Genomic DNA, 15,674 nt, shown 5'->3' on the forward strand with positions numbered 1-15,674 from the left:
GAATACAGATTGAACGAGCAGAGCTCTGGTTCAACAGCCTGAAAGGCTATTAGTTCAGCCAACTCATCAAAGGTTCCAGGTATGGAGTTCCACAAGGAAAACAAAACACGAACTCTCCACAGCAAACTTGAGCTGACACAAACAATCACTCAGCACCCTTTGTCTTATTTTGACACAAGATGACTCGCAAAGCTGTTGACTCTGAAAAGGGGCTACAGACGCTGCGTCAGCGGACAAGCGTGCTAAAGTCCGTGCTTGCCGACATTGCTGCGAAAAGCTTGCTTCGTCCCTGGGTGGGCTTGAACCACCATCCTTTCGGTTAACAGCCGAACGCGCTAGCCTATTGCTCCACAGAGACTGGTAGTGTAAGCTCTTGTGGGTAACAGTCACAAAAGAATTTGACGCTGGGCGCGACACTAGTCCTGCGTCAGCAAACTTAATTCAAGAGAATTACACCCATTGGGAGGGGCGAGAGAGAGCCAAAAGGCACGCCCAACGTGGGGCTCGAACCCACGACCCTGAGATTAAGAGTCTCATGCTCTACCGACTGAGCTAGCCGGGCAGCGGCAGTCACTTTCCCAAGGCTGATGTCTGTTTTGAGAACTGCCAAACATTTTATGAGCAAACAGAGCCTCGCTTTTCGCAGAGGCTTGATAAAACATCTCGCGGGTAAGGTTGGGGCTAAGCCTAGCGGTAGGCTTAGAGCAGGGGCGTCCCACCTCGATCCTGGAGGTTGCTTGGTCTGACGAGCTTGGCTCCAAGCACAAAGAAACTCAACTTAAGCTGCTGAACCCGGTCTCACCACAGAGACCGGAAACTTCCAGGCACGTCTGATGGAGCTGGCTGGAGTGAAACTCTACCTGACAGGGCCCTCCAGGACAGAGTTTGGCCACACTAGGCATAGAGTCTTCTATGTTTGTTTTAGCCATGCCTGTTGCTGGGGAATACAGATTGAACGAGCAGAGCTCTGGTTCAACAGCCTGAAAGGCTATTAGTTCAGCCAACTCATCAAAGGTTCCAGGTATGGAGTTCTGTCTCGCTGTGTGAATACAGTTTGCAAACTCCGACAGCATATGATTGGAGAAGCAATTTGGTGGCATTTTGTGGCGGTCCTAGAGGGAATTTTGAGCAGGACCTCCCTGGACCACACAGGCCTCCACAACAAGGAAAACAAAACACGAACTCTCCACAGCAAACTTGAGCTGACACAAACAATCACTCAGCACCCTTTGTCTTATTTTGAGACAAGATGACTCGCAAAGCTGTTGACTCTGAAAAGGGGCTAAAGACGCTGCGTCAGCGGACAAGCGTGCTAAAGTCTGTGCTTGCCGACATTGCTGCGAAAAGCTTGCTTCATCCCTGGGTGGGCTCGAACCACCATCCTTTCGGTTAACAGCCGAACGCGCTAGCCTATTGCGCCACAGAGACTGGTAGTGTAAGCTCTTGTGGGTAACAGTCACAAAAGAATTTGACGCTGGGCGCGACACTAGTCCTGCGTCAGCAAACTTAATTCAAGAGAATTACACCCATTGGGAGGGGCGAGAGAGAGCCAAAAGGCACGCCCAACGTGTGGCTCGAACCCACGACCCTGAGATTAAGAGTCTCATGCTCTACCGACTGAGCTAGCCGGGCAGCGGCAGTCACTTTCCCAAGGCTGACGTCTGTTTTGAGAACTGCCAAACATTTTATGAGCAAACAGAGCCTCGCTTTTCGCAGAGGCTTGACAAAACATCTCGCGGGTAAGGTTGGGGTTAAGCCTAGCGGTAGGCTTAGAGCAGGGGCGTCCCACCTCGATCCTGGAGGTTGCTTGGTCTGACGAGCTTGGCTCCAAGCACAAAGAAACTCAACTTAAGCTGCTGAACCCGGTCTCACCACAGAGACCGGAAACTTCCAGGCACGTCTGATGGAGCTGGCTGGAGTAAAACTCTACCTGACAGGGCCCTCCAGGACAGAGTTTGGCCACACTAGGCATAGCGTCTTCTATGTTTGTTTTAGCCATGCCTGTTGCTGGGGAATACAGATTGAACGAGCAGAGCTCTGGTTCAACAGCCTGAAAGGCTATTAGTTCAGCCAACTCATCAAAGGTTCCAGGTATGGAGTTCTGTCTCGCTGTGTGAATACAGTTTGCAAACACCGACAGCATATGATTGGAGAAGCAATTTGGTGGCATTTTGTGGCGGTCCTAGAGGGAATTTTGAGCAGGACCTCCCTGGACCACACAGGCCTCCACAACAAGGAAAACAAAACACGAACTCTCCACAGCAAACTTGAGCTGACACAAACAATCACTCAGCACCCTTTGTCTTATTTTGAGACAAGATGACTCGCAAAGCTGTTGACTCTGAAAAGGGGCTAAAGACGCTGCGTCAGCGGACAAGCGTGCTAAAGTCTGTGCTTGCCGACATTGCTGCGAAAAGCTTGCTTCGTCCTTGGGTGGGCTCGAACCACCATCCTTTCGGCTAACAGCCGAACGCGCTAGCCTATTGCGCCACAGAGACTGGTAGTGTAAGCTCTTGTGGGTAACAGTCACAAAAGAATTTGACGCTGGGCGCGACACTAGTCCTGCGTCAGCAAACTTAATTCAAGAGAATTACACCCATTGGGAGGGGCGAGAGAGAGCCAAAAGGCACGCCCAACGTGGGGCTCGAACCCACGACCCTGAGATTAAGAGTCTCATGCTCTACCGACTGAGCTAGCCGGGCAGCGGCAGTCACTTTCCCAAGGCTGACGTCTGTTTTGAGAACTGCCAAACATTTTATGAGCAAACAGAGCCTCGCTTTTCGCAGAGGCTTGACAAAACATCTCGCGGGTAAGGTTGGGGTTAAGCCTAGCGGTAGGCTTAGAGCAGGGGCGTCCCACCTCGATCCTGGAGGTTGCTTGGTCTGACGAGCTTGGCTCCAAGCACAAAGAAACTCAACTTAAGCTGCTGAACCCGGTCTCACCACAGAGACCGGAAACTTCCAGGCACGTCTGATGGAGTATGGAGTTCCACAAGGAAAACAAAACACGAACTCTCCACAGCAAACTTGAGCTGACACAAACAATCACTCAGCACCCTTTGTCTTATTTTGACACAAGATGACTCGCAAAGCTGTTGACTCTGAAAAGGGGCTACAGACGCTGCGTCAGCGGACAAGCGTGCTAAAGTCTGTGCTTGCCGACATTGCTGCGAAAAGCTTGCTTCGTCCCTGGGTGGGCTCGAACCACCATCCTTCCGGTTAACAGCCGAACGCGCTAGCCTATTGCGCCAAGCTGGGGAACAATAGTCTGTTAAGGGGGGGGAAGAAATGGAAGGAGAAAAAGGGGAAAAAATGAGGGAAAAAGAGGAAAAAAATGAGGAAAAAGGGAAGGAAAGGGAATTTTATGCCTCTACCATCAAAAGTGATGTTTTAGGAAGTGTATGCTTGCAATCAATTATTTTTAAAACATTTTTTCCCCTATTTTCCTATACATTTCAATGGGAGAAAGGTTGATCACCAGGTCGCCGGTTCGAATCCCACTGTTGCCAGAAATCGAAGTTGTAACTTAATGCTGTAAATCGCCATTTTTCATCAGTAAAAGTCACACAAAGCATGTCCACATTAATGAAATTAGTTATGAAATGACAAATGAGCATTTTATTAATTCTATATCACTGACTGTGGATATTATATTCACTTTTCTGAGCTTTGGCACATTTAGTTTGAATATATTTCTGCTCCAATAATTTTCTAAAAAAGTAAAAAATAGTAAATTTATTTCTGAAATAATCCTCAAATTTCTCAACATTTTCAAAGTGCCTATGACCTTTGAATGATACTGTATAAAAGTAAAACATACAAAAAATGTGTTATTCATGACAAAACTTTTATTTTTCAATTTCAAGTCATAGCCAATTATTGTAATTCCTTGAATCACTCACATTTTTTTTCTTCAAGTTATAATGTTGCATATGCAAAAGAACAGAAAACAGATAAATACAATACAAATACAAATAAAATAATATTTAAGACTTGTGCATTCATTGCAAGTGCAAAAGAACGGAAAGCACAGACCATTAAACAAATATAAAGCTTTAAAATGTACATGGCTCTTGTTTAGGCTGTGAGTGCAAAATAACAGAGAACACAAATACAAACAATACACATGATTAAATCTTTAAAATATGAATGACTCTTGTGAATTCTTTAAAAAATGCAAAAGCACAAAAAAACCTATACACATAAATAAAATGTTATAAAACTTTTTAAATGTCAAATCTTTATATAAATCTTTAAAATATTAATGACTACTCTTGTGCATTCTTTGAAAGTGCAAAAGCACAACAACAACAACAAAAAACTACACACATAAATAAAACATAATAAAACTTTCCACGTCAATTGCTTTGTGCAAAGAAAAACAAACAAAAAATGTGAAAAGAACTATATACATATATAAATTTTAAAAATATGAATGACTACTCTTGTGCATTCTTTGAAAGTGCAAAATGCAAAAGCACAAAAAAACTACACGCATAAATAAAACGTAATAAAACTTTCCACATGTCAATGGCTTTGTGCAAAGAAAAACAAACAAAAAAATGGGAAAAGAACTATATACATATATAAATCTTAAAAATATTAATGACTACTCTTGTGCATTCTTTGAAAGTGCAAAATGCAAAAGCACAAAAAAACTACACGCATAAATAAAACGTAATAACACTTTCCACATGTCAATGGCTTTGTGCAAAGAAAAACAAACAAAAAAATGGGAAAAGAACTATATACATATATAAATCTTAAAAATATTAATGACTACTCTTGTGCATTCTTTGAAAGTGCAAAAGCACAAAAAAACTACACGCATAAATAAAACGTAATAAAACTTTCCACATGTCAATGGCTTTGTGCAAAGAAAAACAAACAAAAAAATGGGAAAAGAACTATATACATATATAAATCTTAAAAATATTAATGACTACTCTTGTGCATTCTTTGAAAGTGCAAAAGCACAAAAAAACTATATACATAAATAAAACGTAATAAAACTTTTCACACGTCAATGGCTTTGTAAAAAACAACCACAACAACAACAACAAAATATGGGAAAATAACTATATACATATATAAATCTTAAAATCAAAGATCAGTTTCTCTTTTTTTTTTTCATTTAGTTTTTTTTATATCCTCCAACCACTGCTCCTTTGGCACAGTCTCTACAGAGGGGCAGTAAATAATGCCCTTGTATTGGCTATGCCCAGTCTCCGCTGTCCTGAACTGCCCGCATTTTTTGCACGTGTTGTGCTGTACTTTGCGTGTCAGCTTCCGTACTGGGGCAGCGGGAGGGGCAGAAGAGAGGATGGTCATAGGCGCCTGTGGAGCAGCAACTAGGAATGGCCCTGTAAGTCCCTGAGAGGCCATTGGCGTCAGCCACACCAGTTGAGCACCTGGAGGTGGAGCAGGAAAGAGTTGCCGCTGGGTTTGAGGTCTCTCAGCTGGCGGTGACAAAACCGCTGGGGCTGGAAGTACTTTCCTCTTCCTCTTTGTTTGTGCCTGGCCCACGGTGCTACTGGGCAGGTGGTATTGGTGAGCTGGGCCTGGTTGGGGGGGTGCAGACGGGGGACGCACATTGGCAGGTAGCAGAGGGTCAGCCGCCACAGACAAGCGGCTAGGCAGTTGCAGCCCTTGCATTAATACTGCACTGTCCTGCCTTTTAACTCTTTTATTGTGCCACTGAACCAGTGTTGTGTGGCTTACATCCACCAGCTGCAGGGTGGTCTGCTGCATAACAGCAGCATTGGCCAGAATGCGCTGCCTGATTTTCTTGTAGTCCTCCAAGATGAGGACCCACCTGGACACTGTGCTTGTCCCCTTCTTTTTTGGGCTTTTATGGATGGCACAGAGCTTAACAAAAATGGTCTCTATCAGGCGACAACAATCTGGCCACTGGGCAAGTGGTGCTGTGGTGGTGAGTGCGTGCCTCTTCACACTTTCCACCCCTGGAGTGAACTCCTGCCTCTTTTTGGGGGACCTGAACCTCCCTGTGTCCAGCCTGCTCTGGTGTCTGGCAGCAAACACCACCCTTTGCTTATCAAAATCAAGCAGGTTCTGCCAAAGAGCAACTATATTGCTCACCTACGTAGAGAGAACAGATAATACATGGCATATGAGAAAACAAAACATGTGCAAGTGTTAACATATAACAGGTCAAGGAGGGAAAGTAGAGAAACTTGAATGTTCCATACCTGCTGGTTGGTGAGGACGAGAGAGGGCTGGTCCCTAAGCTCCACCAGATACTCTGCTAGGCTGTCGACTCTGTCCATGCCTGGCAGACCAACACTATCCAAAGCCTGAAAAAATACAAGCAAAACAAAATCAAAAATCAAAATGTGCAACATTACGAGGACGGTTAAGTAGGGAAAAAAAATAACAAATACATATATACATATTTCTTTTTGTTGAGAAGCATAAACTGCAAGTTAAGTTTTATGTGTATGTCTTACAAAACAATCTGTTCTCAGATTTTATAAGAATCATTTTGATATTTGTAATACAAAACTAATATTCACTGCTCCTTTATTTTTTTCAGCAAAATATAAATACGTTGATTCAGTAAAATCAGATGATTTCCTGTTCAAAAGAATGTGACTGAATATTAGGGAATTGTGGCTCTGTTTACTTATGGTGTCATTAGCAATCCAGTCACATATATAAATCAGTATTAATGCACATATAACAAGATATTTACATACCACAGACTCATCAGGAGATGCTGATGCACCTGGTGTGGAGGAGGCAGCAGCCAGGGTGGAGGAGGCAGCAGGCTGGATGGAGGCAGCAGCCAGGGTGGAGGAGGCAGCAGGCTGAGTGGAGACAGCAGCCAGGGTGGAGGAGGCAGCAGGCTGGGTGAAGGAGGCAGCAGGCTGGATGGAGGCAGCAGCCAGGGTGGAGGAGGCAGCAGGCTGGGTGAAGGAGGCAGCAGGATGGATGGAGGCAGCAGCCAGGGTGGAGGAGGCAGCAGGCTGGGTGAAGGAGGCAGCAGGCTGGATGGAGGCAGCAGCCAGGGTGGAGGAGGCAGCAGGCTGGGTGAAGGAGGCAGCAGGCTGGATGGAGGCAGCAGCCAGGGTGGAGGAGGCAGCAGGCTGGATGGAGGCAGCAGCCAGGGTGGAGGAGGCAGCAGGCTGAGTGGAGACAGCAGCCAGGGTGGAGGAGGCAGCAGGCTGGGTGAAGGCAGCAGCCAGGCTGGAGGAGGCAGCAGGCTGGATGGAGGCAGCAGCCAGGGTGGAGGAGGCAGCAGGCTGAGTGGAGACAGCAGCCAGGGTGGAGGAGGCAGCAGGCTGAGTGGAGACAGCAGCCAGGGTGGAGGAGGCAGCAGGCTGGGTGAAGGCAGCAGCCAGGCTGGAGGAGGCAGCAGGCTGGATGGAGGCAGCAGCCAGGGTGGAGGAGGCAGCAGGCTGGGTGAAGGCAGCAGCCAGGCTGGAGGAAGCAGCAGGCTGGATGGAGGCAGCAGCCAGGGTGGAGGAGGCAGCAGGCTGGGTGAAGGCAGCAGCCAGGCTGGAGGAGGCAGCAGGCTGGGTGGAGGCAGCAGGCAGGGTGGAGGAGGCAGCAGGCAGGGTGGAGGAGAGAGACTCAGAGGAGGGCACAAAATGGGAGGAGACAGAGAAGCTTGGGTCATCGGTAAGACTTGACACAGTAATGTCATGGTCTTCCCCGAAGCCCTCATCTTCTTCATCCTCGCCTTCATCCACATCCTCCAGCATGTTCTCTGTCTCTTCTGAGTCAGGGTCCACCACCAGGGGCTGTCCGGTCTGACTCAGCAGGTAGTCAACACCAAGCAGCTCTCCTATTGAAAAAAATATAAGGACACACAAACATACAGGACTTGTCAAAAATTACACATTACTGTTTTTCATGTTTTTGAAAGAAGACTCTTATGCTCATCAATCCTGCATTTATTCGATTAAATAAAGAAATACAGTAAACAACAGTTATACTGTGAAATGGTACTACGGCTTAAAATAGCTCTTTTCTATTTTAATATACCTTAAAATGTAATTTATTTCTGTGATTGAATTTTCAGCATGATTACTCCAGTCTTCAGAGTCACAGGATCCTTCAAAAATCAGTCTAATTTGCTGATTTATTATCAATGTTGAAAACACTTGTGCTGCTTTTTATATAATATGTGCTACTTTCTTGAATATTCATTAATTAAAAAAAAGTTAAATAAACAACAGCAGTAGAAATGCATTATAGCATTATAAAGTACCGTTCAAAAGTTTGGGGTGAGTACATTTGTGTTCTTTTTTTTTTTGTTTTTAAGAAATTAATACTGGTATTCAGCAAGGATGTTAGATAAATGATGTTCTTTTTAAAAGTTTATTCAGCAATGAACAATGAAAAACATAATAAAAAAATATATATAAAGGGATGACATACCAGTGTATTCAGCAGGTGGCCTGAAAGTTGGCACAAAAGGCCGACCAAACACCTTCAGGCTGTTGGTGTTGACGCAGTGGGCCATATCCCCGGAGTAGGTGAGAAGGGATGCTGGTTTGCTGGTCACTGATGCAGCCGCCCGATCCTGATTCCACCTATTCAAGCCTTCTAGCAGGTAAAGCTGGAAATTCAGTGCATTTGCACTGGTTCCTAGAAGGAGAAAAAAATACACCAATAAAAATTACAAGCCTCGCGATATGAATAACAGAAATTGAAATTATTTCAAGCATCATACATGTGAGACACCAACCTGGAATGAACCTGTTTAGGTGGCAGTGAAAAGACTCCAGGGATGTGGACCCTCTGGCACACCGATATCTAGTCAGGGTGACCCCTGCCTTTGTGGTGGTGCCTACCTCAGTGTATAGAGGCACACCCGGCACATCCTGGATGCACTTGACATGGCGTTTCTGCACACGCCAGATGTGCTCCATGCGCACCTCTTCCAGCAGTGGGACACCCATAAGGTCCCTCCCATTTGCACCACCCAGCTCCTGCAGCAGTCTCTCAATGAGTTGGATGGTGGCCTCCTCACCTCGTGTCCTCCTGCGGCAGTAAAGACTTAGCTCCTTTTTACTGATGCTCCTGTCCACCAGGTTGTCAGTCAGAGCTGGCACACCCTCCTGCATCAGCTGTTTTTTCTTTGCCTGCCGCAACAGGCTGAGGTCTTCAGCATCCCACTCAAAGATGCAGGCAGACAGGCATCCCATGAAGGTGGGGTAGAGGGGATGGGCATCGGTGGTGCAGCCCACGGCCATCCTCCTCATGAAGTGCCAGATGTCCAGACGTATCTGAAGGTCTGGCCACTTGCCGAACCTGGTCTGCAGCTTGCTTGTTGCTCCCTCACTCACACAGCAGCCACAGTCCACATAAAGCAGCACCGGTGGTGGAATGGCAGCCTGGCGGTACCGCTCCATTACACCGGTCACCATCCTGTCCAGTCCCGGCCCTTCTTGCACTGACAGCACACTGGTCACTATCTGGCCAACCTCATTTCCAATGGAGGTTAACCAGAGTGCTGTCCCCCGTCCATGGCCAGCCAGCTTCTTTGTGATCTGGAATTTACAAATGTAATAAGACATTTGTGGTGTAACGTTAGCAATAACAATAATATTAATGTCTATCAGACGGTATTTATGAACATTACAGAACAGTTAAATATTTTTTTTTACCTTTTTTGTGGAATCCATCTTTAAGATTTTGCCATAGATGGATGTGATGCTGGCCTTTATGTGTCCAATTCTGGAGAGGATATCCCTGCCGTACACTGAGAGCAGCCAACGACTGGTGGGGATCTCAATTGGCTCTGGAGGCTCCTGGCAGACCACCGGAGAAAGGCTGGGTCGATCGACAAAGTCAGCACACTCCCCAAGATAGTGTGCCAACCGATTTAACCATTCCTCCCCATGGTTCTCTTTCAACTGCCGCACCAAACGAGCTGGGCTGTTGCCCAGTGTCCGGTCCCGAAGCAGCCTAATGACACGGATGTCACAGGCATACCTGAAATCGCACATTGTTGCTGTGATCAGTTAAATGTTCTTTAGTCCTCACAATAACCATCTTTAGACTACTCTACTCACTTGCGGGTCAGGATCAGCCGGAACATTTTCTGGTGCGGCAGGTCAAGCTGGTCCCGGACAGTCTGGCTAGTGGACAGATAGTTCAGAGAACACACAGTGCACCTGAGTGTCTCTGTCACCATGACATAGTACCTATCGATGTCCAGAACCTTCCGTGCTCTTTTATGGACACCATAGCCTGTCAGGTTCTTGCCACAAGCTGGACAGAAAACATTCACCTTCCACAGGTGGTAGGGCATCCACACCATCAACCGATGGGTGAAGAACCGGTCAGGTGTAGGTGTCTGGTGATAAATGAGAGCTGGTACAGGCGGCTCGTACCACAGCTTCAAATCTGGCCGCAGCTTGCCAGCGTGGAAAATAGTGCTGGCAATCCACCTCTGGTCCTGCACAGGGATGGTCTTGGGCCATTCACCTGGCAGCCAGAAAGAAGCTGGGGCCCCACTGGCTGGCTGGACTCCTCCAGGCTCCTCCTGTATGGAAGACAAGTTGTTATTCCATTCAATGTTGCACTACTTTATATCATAGCCTGTTCTATAAATAGAAGCCGCTGCACTCACAGAGGATGGAGATGGGCTGGGGGTCATCACAAAGGATGGAGCGGGAGAGGTGCTGGGAGGAGAAGGCCTAGCTGTTCCTTCAGAGGACGGAGGAGAGGGACTGGTGGTCTTCACAGAAGACAGAGAAGGGGTGGAGCTCCTCACAGAGGATAGAGGGGTGGAGGCAGTCCTCACAGAGGCCATAGCCTGAGTCCTCACTGATGAAGGAGGAGAGGGGCTGGGAAGAGAAGATGAGGATGCAGAGGGTGTAGGAGAGGGGCTGGGGGTCCTCCGATCCACTAAGTTGGGTTTTAGCATTGTCGACTTTGACCCACCAAAGCGTGACTTATTGAACTTAAAAAGAAAAAACAAAGTTAATTGATATCATGTTCATTACATAATTTTTTCTAGCCCAAACATATACATAAATCTATCCTATCAAACAAATACACAACGATTCTAATTAGACATTAATTGATTAAAGAGAAAATATTCACCATAGTCAAATTTAGAGGAGGCCTCAGGAATGAGGGTTGGGCAGAAGCAGCCGCTTCAGGAGCCGTATCAGAAGCAGCAGGAGGTGGAGCAGAAGAGTGAGTGGCAGTGGCAGTGGCAGACTGCTAATACAACCACCAAAGGGCATAAAATATAGTGAAATGGCATAACAACATTTTAATGGATATGTGATGATACATCAAATGTCATTACCTTATTAATGTGGAATCCACAATTGCAGGCCATGGAGCCTCCAAAGAGGGTGGTCTGCCCATGGGCCTGCATGGGGCATTTCTCAATCTGAAAAGATAATAATCATTGTTTACTTTACTAACTTGTCTGAACTATTGTCAGGTGATCTGCATACTACATACTATATAATGAATGAATGATAACTTTGCTTTACCTTCTGGTAGAGGTCATACCACTTGCGTTGCCTTGGGGCTGGTCTGTTGCCTTCTCCAGAAGGCCAAACCCCACAGCGGGCAAAAGTCCTCAACCTGGCCATCCACTCGCCGTCTCCCATGGCCTTGTGGCTTTTTGGCTTAGTGCTCATCTACACACAAAATGGTTTCATTCATAATTCCTATTTAAATGTTAGGTTGGCATAAGTGATTGTTAAAAAGAGAGGCTCGAATACTTGGAAAAAATAAGGGTGTGCAATAAGACCTAAATCTAACTTCAGGATTTGAGAAATTATTTCACAACAGCTACATATGTCAATATAGTTATTTTTGTTATTTGATTATAATTTAAATGAGAACAAAGAAGTAAATTACAAATAATAGGACAAATACATTAGTAACAAATACAGCAGTAATAATAATAATACAGCAATGTAATAAGAAATACTTAGTTCTCATCTACACACACAATTTAAAAACATGGATTTCATTCATAATGCTTATTTAAAATAAATAAATAAATGTATGTAATGTTAGGTTAGCATCAGTGATTGTAAAAAAAAGAGACACTCAAATACTAGGAAAATTTAAGCAATTATTTCACAACAGCTACATATCTTAATATAGTTATTTTTGTTATTTGATTTTTATTTAAATAGAAAAAGAAGACAATTACAAACAAGAGGACAAATACATTAGTAATAATAATAGAACAATAAGAAATACTAGAGAAATTGCATAAAATGTCAAATTAAAACACTGCATAGTCTTCACTCTCTCAGATATGAACTGTTCCTTTTTAAAGCACTGAGCGTTTTTATTTTTATTCTTCTTTGTTTTAAATGAATGACAGACAGGGACTAAATTAGGCTGCCGCACTGAATGCACGGACCCAATTTACTGATACACATCCGGTTTTCAAACAAAAGATTTATATAAGTCTATTTATTATATTCATTTATTCAACACGTAAACACAGTTGGGTATTTTGACGTAATGGTGTGTCTTTTTGACCATTCAAGTGCAATAAACCGTCACAGAAAAACAGAATTCGCGAACAAAAGCGGAGCGTGCGTGCGCGCGCGTGCGTGCGCGCGCATGCGCGCGCGCCGCCGCTCCTTTCTTATTCTCTGCATACTGCGCTTAATAACTTCATTTGACATCAAGCAAGCAAATTCCGTTCTTTATTTATATTCATTAATACACATTCAATCTTACATTATGTGCCAATAACTGTAAGCGGTAATAATGCATACAGCGAAATAAACGATTGAACAAAATCCCTAACGGTCCACTCGTTATATCATCGTTAAGATATAAGTCATCATATCGCCCACAACAACGACCAATTAAGCACACGGTAAACGGAAACAAAGAAAAAATATTACTTACATTGTTCGATGAGAAGAAATACTATCTATCAAATTGCTCGATGATAATTTTGAAGTGCGCGCTCGTCAGAATAGACTCCGTCACCAGTGTCGTCACCCAAACTGACAGAGCAGCGATTGGCTCTCATAGCTCACTATGGAGAGCGGCACAGCGATTGGTGCCTGAAAGCTCACAATGGCGAGCGAGCTCAGCGATTGGCTCTCTTCCAGTCTGACAATGACAGCCGATCCTGATCCAGGTAGCGCCACAGAGACTGGTAGTGTAAGGTCTTGTGGGTAACAGTCACAAAAGAATTTGACGCTGGGCGCGACACTAGTCCTGCGTCAGCAAACTTAATTCAAGAGAATTACACCCATTGGGAGGGGCGAGAGAGAGCCAAAAGGCACGCCCAACGTGGGGCTCGAACCCACGACCCTGAGATTAAGAGTCTCATGCTCTACCGACTGAGCTAGCCGGGCAGCGGCAGTAACTTTCCCAAGGCTGACATCTGTTTTGAGAACTGCCAAACATTTTATGAGCAAACAGAGCCTCGCTTTTCGCAGAGGCTTGACAAAACATCTCGCGGGTAAGGTTGGGGTTAAGCCTAGCGGTAGGCTTAGAGCAGGGGCGTCCCACCTCTATCCTGGAGGTTGCTTGGTCTGACAAGCTTGGCTCCAAGCACAAAGAAACTCAACTTAAGCTGCTGAACCCGGTCTCACCACAGAGAACGGAAACTTCCAGGCACGTCTGATGGAGCTGGCTGGAGTGAAACTCTACCTGACAGGGCCCTCCAGGACAGAGTTTGGCCACACTAGGCATAGAGTCTTCTATGTTTGTTTTAGCCATGCCTGTTGCTGGGGAATACAGATTGAACGAGCAGAGCTCTGGTTCAACAGCCTGAAAGGCTATTAGTTCAGCCAACTCATCAAAGGTTCCAGGTATGGAGTTCCACAAGGAAAACAAAACACGAACTCTCCACAGCAAACTTGAGCTGACACAAACAATCACTCAGCACCCTTTGTCTTATTTTGACACAAGATGACTCGCAAAGCTGTTGACTCTGAAAAGGGGCTACAGACGCTGCGTCAGCGGACAAGCGTGCTAAAGTCCGTGCTTGCCGACATTGCTGCGAAAAGCTTGCTTCGTCCCTGGGTGGGCTCGAACCACCATCCTTTCGGTTAACAGCCGAACGCGCTAGCCTATTGCTCCACAGAGACTGGTAGTGTAAGCTCTTGTGGGTAACAGTCACAAAAGAATTTGACGCTGGGCGCGACACTAGTCCTGCGTCAGCAAACTTAATTCAAGAGAATTACACCCATTGGGAGGGGCGAGAGAGAGCCAAAAGGCACGCCCAACGTGGGGCTCGAACCCACGACCCTGAGATTAAGAGTCTCATGCTCTACCAACTGAGCTAGCCGGGCAGCGGCAGTCACTTTCCCAAGGCTGACGTCTGTTTTGAGAACTGCCAAACATTTTATGAGCAAACAGAGCCTCGCTTTTCGCAGAGGCTTGACAAAACATCTCGCGGGTAAGGTTGGGGTTAAGCCTAGCGGTAGGCTTAGAGCAGGGGCGTCCCACCTCGATCCTGGAGGTTGCTTGGTCTGACGAGCTTGGCTGCAAGCACAAAGAAACTCAACTTAAGCTGCTGAACCCGGTCTCACCACAGAGACCGGAAACTTCCAGGCACGTCTGATGGAGCTGGCTGGAGTGAAACTCTACCTGACAGGGCCCTCCAGGACAGAGTTTGGCCACACTAGGCATAGAGTCTTCTATGTTTGTTTTAGCCATGCCTGTTGCTGGGGAATACAGATTGAACGAGCAGAGCTCTGGATCAACAGCCTGAAAGGCTATTAGTTCAGCCAACTCATCAAAGGTTCCAGGTATGGAGTTCCACAAGGAAAACAAAACACGAACTCTCCACAGCAAACTTGAGCTGACACAAACAATCACTCAGCACCCTTTGTCTTATTTTGACACAAGATGACTAGCAAAGCTGTTGACTCTGAAAAGGGGCTACAGACGCTGCGTCAGCGGACAAGCGTGCTAAAGTCTGTGCTTGCCGACATTGCTGCGAAAAGCTTGCTTCGTCCCTGGGTGGGCTCGAACCACCATCCTTTCGGTTAACAGCCGAACGCGCTAGCCTATTGCGCCACAGAGACTGGTAGTGTAAGCTCTTGTGGGTAACAGTCACAACAGAATTTGACGCTGGGCGCGACACTAGTGCTGCGTCAGCAAACTTAATTCAAGAGAATTACACCCATTGGGAGGGGCGAGAGAGAGCCAAAAGGCACGCCCAACGTGGGGCTCGAACCCACGACCCTGAGATTAAGAGTCTCATGCTCTACCGACTGAGCTAGCCGGGCAGCGGCAGTCACTTTCCCAAGGCTGACGTCTGTTTTGAGAACTGCCAAACATTTTATGAGCAAACAGAGCCTCGCTTTTCGCAGAGGCTTGACAAAACATCTCGCGGGTAAGGTTGGGGTTAAGCCTAGCGGTAGGCTTAGAGCAGGGGCGTCCCACCTCGATCCTGGAGGTTGCTTGGTCTGACGAGCTTGGCTCCAAGCACAAAGAAACTCAACTTAAGCTGCTGAACCCGGTCTCACCACAGAGACCGGAAACTTCCAGGCACGTCTGATGGAGCTGGCTGGAGTGAAACTCTACCTGACAGGGCCCTCCAGGACAGAGTTTGGCCACACTAGGCATAGAGTCTTCTATGTTTGTTTTAGCCATGCCTGTTGCTGGGGAATACAGATTGAACGAGCAGAGCTCTGGTTCAACAGCCTGAAAGGCTATTAGTTCAGCCAACTCATCAAAGGTTCCAGG

At 46.2% G+C, this 15,674-nt stretch overlaps 1 protein-coding gene and 11 non-coding genes across 12 annotated transcripts in view; all 12 read right to left on the minus strand.

The window, feature by feature from the left end:
• The window catches only part of LOC127951795 (pentraxin fusion protein), a 421,943-nt gene that overhangs the window by 351,882 nt on the left and 54,387 nt on the right, over positions 1 to 15,674 (minus strand). The window lies entirely within an intron of this gene.
• On the minus strand, positions 285 to 358 carry trnan-guu (transfer RNA asparagine (anticodon GUU)). Its single transcript has one exon. It is a non-coding gene; the product is annotated as a tRNA-Asn (tRNA).
• Positions 490 to 562, minus strand: trnak-cuu (transfer RNA lysine (anticodon CUU)). The gene has a single exon. It is a non-coding gene; the product is annotated as a tRNA-Lys (tRNA).
• trnan-guu (transfer RNA asparagine (anticodon GUU)) lies at positions 1,355 to 1,428 on the minus strand. Its single transcript has one exon. It is a non-coding gene; the product is annotated as a tRNA-Asn (tRNA).
• trnak-cuu (transfer RNA lysine (anticodon CUU)) lies at positions 1,560 to 1,632 on the minus strand. Its single transcript has one exon. It is a non-coding gene; the product is annotated as a tRNA-Lys (tRNA).
• On the minus strand, positions 2,425 to 2,498 carry trnan-guu (transfer RNA asparagine (anticodon GUU)). The gene has a single exon. It is a non-coding gene; the product is annotated as a tRNA-Asn (tRNA).
• On the minus strand, positions 2,630 to 2,702 carry trnak-cuu (transfer RNA lysine (anticodon CUU)). Its single transcript has one exon. It is a non-coding gene; the product is annotated as a tRNA-Lys (tRNA).
• trnak-cuu (transfer RNA lysine (anticodon CUU)) lies at positions 13,258 to 13,330 on the minus strand. Its single transcript has one exon. It is a non-coding gene; the product is annotated as a tRNA-Lys (tRNA).
• On the minus strand, positions 13,995 to 14,068 carry trnan-guu (transfer RNA asparagine (anticodon GUU)). The gene has a single exon. It is a non-coding gene; the product is annotated as a tRNA-Asn (tRNA).
• On the minus strand, positions 14,200 to 14,272 carry trnak-cuu (transfer RNA lysine (anticodon CUU)). Its single transcript has one exon. It is a non-coding gene; the product is annotated as a tRNA-Lys (tRNA).
• trnan-guu (transfer RNA asparagine (anticodon GUU)) lies at positions 14,937 to 15,010 on the minus strand. The gene has a single exon. It is a non-coding gene; the product is annotated as a tRNA-Asn (tRNA).
• On the minus strand, positions 15,142 to 15,214 carry trnak-cuu (transfer RNA lysine (anticodon CUU)). Its single transcript has one exon. It is a non-coding gene; the product is annotated as a tRNA-Lys (tRNA).

This window comes from Carassius gibelio, chromosome B3, assembly GCF_023724105.1.
Source record: "Carassius gibelio isolate Cgi1373 ecotype wild population from Czech Republic chromosome B3, carGib1.2-hapl.c, whole genome shotgun sequence".
In the NCBI taxonomy this organism is placed as follows: domain Eukaryota; kingdom Metazoa; phylum Chordata; class Actinopteri; order Cypriniformes; family Cyprinidae; genus Carassius; species Carassius gibelio.